This window comes from Arachis hypogaea, chromosome 9 (assembly GCF_003086295.3).
Source record: "Arachis hypogaea cultivar Tifrunner chromosome 9, arahy.Tifrunner.gnm2.J5K5, whole genome shotgun sequence".
In the NCBI taxonomy this organism is placed as follows: domain Eukaryota; kingdom Viridiplantae; phylum Streptophyta; class Magnoliopsida; order Fabales; family Fabaceae; genus Arachis; species Arachis hypogaea.
This window is the reverse complement of record NC_092044.1, coordinates 74,060,337-74,069,585: the sequence shown is the minus strand read 5'-3', so window position 1 is coordinate 74,069,585 and position 9,249 is coordinate 74,060,337.

The window sequence follows — 9,249 nt, the reverse complement described above, 5'->3', positions numbered from 1 at the left end:
TTATCCAACCCCTAAGCCAAGAGTGAAATTCTACTCCATAGCTAAAGTAGACATTTTCTCAAATAATTGGTGAGTAACAATGGAAGACATCATGAAATTGAGAAAGGAAATTGAATTAAAAATATCTATTGCAAACAATTAACAAAATTCAACAATTAACATGAAATTCCTCAATTCATTAATGGAAATCAAAGTAACAAAGTTTAGATCACAATGCTAGAACAACAAGCACACTAAATTGAGAGTAGAAGAAGAAGCTCTACAACTAGAACAATGTATAATTGAATCAAATTCAGATCTCACCAAAGAATCCAAGTACAATTGAGATTGAGAAAGCCAAAAACCTAGAGAGAAGTTGGAGTTCCTCTCTCTAAAAGTATAACTTCCCAAAACTAACTAAAAAAATGAGCAAAGATCCCAATCCCCTTCAATCATTGGTCCTTTATGTCTTTTTCCGCCAAAATTTTGCTCTACACTGGATCTAAAGCTCTCTGAAATCGCCAGACACGTCATTATTAAAGAGGTCATGTGTGCACGTCACGCGTACGCGTAGGTCACGCGTACGCGTTGATGGGTTTTTGCGATTCACGCGTACACGTCAAGCATGTGTACTGATGTGCGGAAAACGATCCGACACAAAACTCACCGGCAAGTGTACCAGGTCGCATCAAGTAATAATAACTCACGGGAGTGAGGTCGATCCCACAGGGATTGATGGATCAAGCAACTTTAGTGGGTGATTAGTTTAGTCAAGCTAACATTAGTGAATTGGATGAAATGTGACCAGCAGAATGTAAAGTGCAAGGAAAATTAAAGTGCAGAAAGTAAATGACAAAAGCGTAAAGAGCAAGAAATGTAAATTGCAGAAACTTAAAGTGCAAGGAATATAAATGGCTTGAATTATAAATGGGTCAGGGATGTGGGATTGCAAAAATTAAACAGAGAAAAGTAAAATTCAATAAACAGAAATGTAAAAGATGGATTCAAATAAACTGGATCTCAAACGGAAATGAAAATAAGCTTGGTGTAGCAATTAAACAAGGAAATTGAAATGAAAATTCCAGATCTCAGGACCCAAGAGACTAGATAACCAAGTCTAGATCTCGATGCCTTCCTAGATCCAAATTTAAAATTCAATTGCAAGAAAAGTAAATATCAAGCAGTAGAAAGAAGATGAAGCAGTGAAGAGAAATTCAAATTCAATTGTGCAGAAAAAGTAAACAAGAGATCTCAAGGTGAGATTGAGACAGAATTTCCCCAATTCTCAACACCCAAGACTCAAACAAAGTATGTAGAAAAGAAAGCAAAAATAACCCAGAGGAAGAGAATTCAATTCTCCTTCCCAAGAACTCTCAAATTCTAAAAGCAACAACCCCAATGTAAATATGAGCTCTCTATTGTAAGTATTAAAAATTCTAAAAGGAAAGCTCCCCTGAAAACTTAAATTCTAAGCTATTTATACACTCTCTTCAAATGATCTTCAAGCCTTGAATTAGGCCTTTGCTCTTGATGGAATTGGGTTGACAAAAGCCTCTGTTGATTGCTCTTGGAGTTGGAGAGAAACCCACTTGTGAACCGGGCCATGAACCATTAAAGCTTGAGTCAAAGTTTGAGGCAAACTTTGGCTCAAGCTTTTCATATCAGCTAGCATCTCTTTGCTGTCATCCACGTTTGAACCAAAGTTTGAGGTCAAACTTTGAGCCAAACGTGGATCCCCCTTGAATGCTTCTTGGCCAACGTTTGCCTAAAAGCTTGAGGCAAGCGTTGGCGCAAGCTTTTGCTCTCCTGGGTGTGTTTGTTGTGGCACCAACATTTGCCTAAAAGCTTGAGGCAAATGTTGGCACAAGCTTTTTCTCTCCTGGGTGAATTCAACTCCTCCTAAAGTTTGAGCTAAAGTTTGAGGCAAGCTTTGGTTCAAGCTTTTTGTTCTCTCTTACTCCTTTCCATTCCTTCTTTCTTCAACCTTCTTCAAAGCTCTTTTCACCTATCATCAATCAATCAAAAACATCAAAGCTATGCTATAATCATGAGAGTTCTTCTTCTTCTTGAAATTTAAGTAATTATGGCATAAAAATTCATGAAAATGCATCAATTCATCCATGGTTGATTGAATCAAAGGAAACATGAAATTCCACCCAAATGGCTTACTTGTGGCTCAAGAAAGTGCATAAAACCAAGTAAAAACTAATGAAAAAGGCTTGTGAAACTAGCCTAAGATGACTTGTCATCACAACACCAAACTTAAATCTTGCTTGTCCCCAAGCAAGCAGTAAAACATAAGAAAAATTACTAGAAGCAGAGAAGTGTATAAACCCTTTTATTAGAAGACATTGAATACTGGTAAATGGGGTTTTTATGCATGGTATCTTAGGGATTTTTATTCTGTGGCTGAGGCATCAACATTCCTCTGGATCCTTACTTGAATCACACAAAAAATGAGATTTGTTATTGCTTGGTCCTTAGTTTTTTTTTCTTGTTATCTTTCTTTGCTGAGGCTTAATGCTATGTAGTAATACGACTTTTTAGAGTAAGCTTTCAGCCAGCATTCCCGCCCCAGTTGGTTCAAGATGCTAGGCGTTGAAACACCCCTATGGGCTTACTTGCTCAAGCCTCTCCTTAGCACACACACATCACAGGCATTTGGCTTTGTTTTTTTCTTTGGAAATTGATGCCCAGCACCTCTTTGGGTCACTAAATGCTTTGTCTCAAAGTAGTTCTTGATGGTGGACTTTCGGTTGGTAATCCCAGGTTAGTTAACCCAAGTTGCCGGCTGATGAAGCACCCCTTAGAACCTAGTTATCCAAGCTTATCTTTGTACAAAAGCATCACAGGCATATATCCAAATCTCAAGCCATTGGTGCCCAGCCTTGTTTATTTCTTTTTTTTGGCTTCTTTTTCTTACATTTTTTCTTTATTTCGGACCTTTTTTTTCATTTTTCAAGTCTCATGAAATGTAACTCAAGTTCATATCACAAATTCATGCCAATATTCAGCCTTATTTATCAACTAATGAACCAGCACATACCACCACATAACCTCATTTTGTCTCATATCATACTAGACTTTTACTCTTTCTCTATTTCACAGTTATTTTTCTTTATTCAAGCATGAGGGACAAAGCATATAATTCAAATAAGATGAAAGTGAATCAAGCACTTAAACTATCAAGCCAAAACAGCATGAAAATAAACAAACTAGCAGACAGTAAATAAATCTAAAGAACACTACTCAACAGGGGGACATTTGCACTTTCAATTAGAATATTTAAACTAAAGTCAGTCAGAGAACAGTACAACCTCTTGGAGTCTATTTGTTTCCGCTGTGTCATCATCTTTGTTAGATTCCATGTCCTTCTTTTGTCCATGATGATGTATTTTTTCCTCTAAGAGATTGAATGACTTCCTACAAAAGATATTGAAAGTTGCTTGTTCCCCAAGCACTTGAGACGCAGTTTGCATGCATGTATGCTTGTGTTTCTCTGATCCTAAGTTGGTGTGGGAACACCAAACTTAGTTCCTTTCCTACTTCTATATGCAGCAGAATAAATACATGCATGAAACATCAAATACTTTTATTAAGAAAGTGGACTATGAACTAGAAAATGGCTGTAAACTAGAGAACAAACTATGATAATCATTAAGTAGTTTTTCTGATTGTTTGGAGCCGATACTAGTCATGCTGAGGGTGTAATGTGTTCTTAGTAAAATTTTTTTGGTGGAACACCAAACTTAACATCCAACATTCACCCCTAATTATTTTGATGTGCAACACCAAACTTAGCTCCTTGCAATACAAAGAAATCTACTTAACTTCTTTATTGAAATAACTAAGAAAGACAAACTACTGACCTATACCTGATGACTTTCTTCCTCTTCTTCCAGTTTGTTAAGAGCAATGACCTCAAGGAAGGAGAAGATTCAGCTATTGCCCCCTGTCTTGGTCTCTCCTCAGCAAGCTTTCTTTGGTTAATGGCTTGATTGAGCTTGCTTGCTGGATCAGGGGGAGGATTGCTTGTAGTTGACCTTCTCTTCCTCATGAATATTGTCCTTTGTAGCTTGGTCACAATCCTCTTCTCGGTGCTTTTGTTGATTGCCTTTACTTCCTTGAATCCAAGCTTTGGTGGTTGTGTGATTGTTGGAGTGTTCTCTTCATCAAGAGCATTTTGAATTGATGGTTTATTGAGCTCTCCCTTCATGTGCTTCTCTGCTTCACTTGAGTGTGGATTCTCTTGATTGTCCTCCTCACTAGCTTGTTCTTCCACTTCCTCTTTTGCACTCAACATTTGCTTTAATAGCTCTTTCATGGAGGAGGTTTGTTGATCTTCCCAAGATTTCTTCATCTCCTCTTCATATCTTTCAATCATAAATTGGATTGTTGAGCCATTTTGTTTCAGGGAAGTTTGAGAGAGTTGTGAGTTTTCATGTTCCCTTGTCATCTCAAGTGGCTTTTGTGAATATGAAGCCACAGGTTCAAACACCTCCACAACCTCCTTTTGCTCTAAGGGCCCATTCATCTTCTTGAGGATGATTTCTTTCCAGGATTGGGGTTGTGTGTATCTTTCCATGAGTTTTCTATGTATTTCAATGGCTTGAAGATAATCCTCATCTGTTGGTTCAAGAGATGAAGGTTGAGAGTAATTTTGGTGACGTGGATGTGTTGTGGTGAAGTTGTGTTGAGGGGTGTGGAATGAGTTGTGTGATTGATGGGATGACTTGTATGGATTTTGGAGGAAACTTTGTGTTGAGGCATAATCAAGTGATGAAGAACTTTCAAATGAGAAACTGGGACGTGAGGGTGGATGCTCTTTCATTCCTTGGTGATACTCCCAGCCGCCATTAGAATAATGACTTGAATCATTTTGTGGTGGTGGGAAGTATCCCATATAATTCTCTTGCTCAGCTTGTGTCTCTGAAGCAAATCTCCATGTATTGGAGTGCTCAGAATGTGTATTCTCTTGGTGATATTCCCAGCCATCATAAGAGATTGGTGACGGTGGGTGATATCCCATAAAATTTTGTTTGACCATAAGATGAGTTGAACTCCATTTGTATTTTGTAAACATCAATGAAATTTGAAATTCATGTCACAGAGAAAGAATTTCTTAATGAGGCAATAGCTCAAACACCTTACTGTAAATTTAAAACAGAGAACAAAAATAAAGAAAATGCTTGATCTAGACTTCTCACCCACTTAATCATTGTTGATCAAAATCAATCCCCAGCAACGGCGCCAAAAACTTAATGTGCGGAAAACGATCCAAAACAAAACTCACCGGCAAGTGTACCGGGTCGCATCAAGTAATAATAACTCACGGGAGTGAGGTCGATCCCACAGGGATTGATGGATCAAGCAAATTTAGTGGGTGATTAATTTAGTCAAGCTAACATTAGTGAATTGGATGAAATATGACCAGCAAAATGTAAAGTGCAAGGAAAATTAAAGTACAGAAAGTAAATGACAAAAACGTAAAGAGCAAGAAACGTAAATTGCAAAAACTTGAAGTGCAAGGAATATAAATGGCTTGAATTATAAATGGTTCAGGGATGTGGGATTGCAAAAATTAAATAGAGAAAAGTAAAATTCAACAAACAGAAATGTAAAAGATGGATTCAAATAAACCGGATCTCAAACGGAAATGAAAATAAGCTTGGTGTAGCAATTAAACAAGGAAATTGAAATGAAAATTCCAGATCTCAGGACCCAAGAGACTAGATAACCAAGTCTAGATCTCGATGCCTTCCTAGATCCAAATTTAAAATTCAATTGCAAGAAAAGTAAATATCAAGCAGTAGAAAGAAGATGAAGCAGTGACGAGAAATTCAAATTCAATTTGTGCAGAAAAAGTAAACAAGAGATCTCAAGGTGAGATTGAGACAGAATTTCCCCAATTCTCAACACCCAAGACTCAAACAAAGTATGTAGAAAAGAAAGCAAAAATAACCCAGAGGAAGAGAATTCAATTCTCCTTCCCAGGAACTCTCAAATTCTAAAAGCAACAACCCCAATGTAAAGATGAGCTCTCTATTGTAAGTATTTAAAATTCTAAAAGGAAATCTCCCCTGAAAACTTAAATTCTAAGCTATTTATACACTCTCTTCAAATGATCTTCAAGCCTTGAATTAGGCCTTTGCTCTTGATGGAATTGGGTTGACAAAAGCCTCTGTTGATTGCTCTTGGAGTTGGAGAGAAACCCACTTGTGAACCGGGCCATGAACCATTAAAGCTTGAGTCAAAGTTTGAGGCAAACTTTGGCTCAAGCTTTTCATATCAGCTAGCCTCTCTTTGCTGTCATCCGCGTTTGAGCCAAAGTTTGAGGTCAAACTTTGAGCCAAACGTGGATCCCCCTTGAATGCTTCTTGGCCAACGTTTGCCTAAAAGCTTGAGGCAAACGTTGGCGCAAGCTTTTGCTCTCCTGGGTTTGTTTGTTGTGGTGCCAACGTTTGCCTAAAAGCTTGACGCAAACGTTGGCGCAAGCTTTTGCTCTCCTGGGTGAATTCAACTCCTCCTAAAGTTTGAGCTAAAGTTTGAGGCAAGCTTTGGTTCAAGCTTTTTGTTCTCTCTTAGTCCTTGCCATTCCTTCTTTTTTCAACCTTCTTCAAAGCTCTTTTCACCTATCATCAATCAATCAAAAACATCAAAGCTATACTATAATCATGAGAGTTCTTCTTCTTCTTGAAATTTAAGTAATTATGGCATAAAAACTCATGAACGAGAGGTATTTGTATCAAAGGAGGGGGCATCCACTAGAGTATCGATACTTGGGAGTTTATAGGGATCTTTTGGACAGGCTTTATTGAGATCTGTGTAGTCAGTGCACATCCGCCACTTCCCATTTGACTTTCAATTTATCCATGGTTGATTGAATCAAAGGAAACATGAAATTCCACCCAAATGGCTTACTTGTGGCTCAAGAAAGTGCATAAAACCAAGTAAAAACAAATGAACAAGGCTTGTGAAACTAGCCTAAGATGACTTGTCATCACGTACGCGTTGGTAAGAAATCAACCCAGCTACGCGGAAGCATCGACTTTTGCGTGCCAATCTCAAATTTGAGCTTCCACGCGTGCGCGTGGGCTGCGCGTGCGCGCCGATGCCAATCCTTCAAAACCCCATTTTTCATGCTCCTTCCACTTATACATGCTTCCTTTCCCTCTTCTAGACCATTCTTGCCCCTATAAGCTCTGAAATCACTTAACAAATAGATCACGGTATCGAATGGTAATAAAGAGATGTTAAAATATAGCTTATTTTAGAGCCTAGAAAGCATGTTTTCAACCATTAAGCAAAATTAGGAAGGAAACACAAAACTATACATTCTATGTGAATAAGTGTGATGAAAGTTGATGAAATTCTCTAAATTACGCACAAAATATACCACAAAATAGTAGCGCATCATGTACAAGTATTATTTTTTAGCAACCATCTCAATCAACTCATTAGCCTCTTCAGGAGTCTTCTTCATATGTAGAGAGCCACTTGCAAAATTGTCGAATGACATCTTGGCCATTTCAAAAAGGCTGTCATAGAAGATCTGTAGCCTAATCCAGTCTGAGAACATGTCAGGAGGACACCTCCTGATCATTGACTTGTATCTCTCTCAAACTTCATAGAGAGACTCACCATCTCTCGGCTTGAAAGTCTGCACATCTGTCATCTACTTAGTTAGCTTCTGACGAGGAAAGAACTTGGTCAAAAATCTGTTGACTACCTTTTTTCAAGTATCCAAGATTTTCTTAAGCTGAGTGTCAAGCCACTTCTTTGCCCTTTCCCTCATAGTAAATGGCAAGAGCATCAGCTTATAGACATCTGGGTTCACCGCATTAGTATCACAAATCTGCAGGAAGTTAAAGATAAACAAGTTTGGGTCTTCCTGCGGGAGTTCATGAAACTGCCAGTTCTGCTGCACTAGAGTGATCAACTAAGGCTTCAGCTCAATGTTTTTTGCACCAATAGGAGGTACCACAATGTTGTTCCCATGGAAATCAGGGGGTAGAAGTAATGTATAAGCCAAGCATCCTCCTAGGCTGCTCATTACCATTCAGATTCTCAACATTAGCATTAACCATATTGTTGGGATCCATGATGAGCTCTTCAGCTTCCTTCTCAAAATTATCTCTGAGATTCTCACCGGCCTTATAAATTCTAGCTTGTTGCAAATGCCACCTCTAGGTCCTCTCAAGTTCAGGATCGAAATCAAGAAAAGGTTCTTTATTCCTGCTCCTGCTCATAAACAAACAAAAAATAAGAAAAGGTGAGAATTTCTATACCAAAGTGTAGAGAATTTTCAATGAGGTATCTTGTGTAAAAGAAATAAATTGAAATAAACTAAATAAACAAAGTAATAAAATTCGAAAGCTATTAAGCAAATAACTAGGAGAATTCGAAATCAACTAATAAGATAAGCTAAATGATTCAAAAATTAAACAAGATAAACTCTAATATTTTTGAAAATTTTGGAAATAAAATAAAATAAAATAACTAGGGGACACCAAACTTAATTTCAAAAATCAAAGAAAAAATTTTTTAAACAAAATAAAGCTAAGAATTCAAAAATTTAAGAACAAAAACAAATAAGAATAAAAATTGAAAACACCAAACTTAATTTCAAAAATTAAGGAAAAATTTTCATCAAGATAAAACTTAATTTTTGAAAATTAATAAATAAAGAAGGAAAATAAATTAAAACAAATCTAAAAATGCCTAATCTAAGCAATCAGACAATTGGTAGTTGTCAATCACAGTCAATCTCTGGCAACGGCTCCAAAAACTTGATGCGGATTTTGAAAATCCACAAACTAGCGGTAAGTGCACTGGGTCGTATCAAGTAATACCTCAGGTGAGTGAGGGTCGAATCCCATGAGGATTGATGGACTAAGCAATAATGGTCAAATGATTCACTTAGACAGGCAAGCAGAAAGTTGTGTTTTGAGGGTTGTAAAATGCATTAAACAGTAAACTCAGAGAATTGGAAAGCAAACAATAAAAGTGATGTGAAATATATTATGGAAAGTAGTTAAAGCTTCGGAGTTGTTTACTCTTCTAGATTAAGTTTTCTTACCAACTATTTTAATCATGAAAGATTTGTTTCATAGCAAACTGTAATTGACTAAACCCTAATGTCTTGGTAATTTAGTCTCCTCTAACCCAAATCAACCGCCAATATCTTAGTCACTTAATTTAGATTAGAGGGTTAAGAGCAATTCTAGTTTATTGTCACAAAAACCCTAATTACCGAAAGCTAAGCGGATT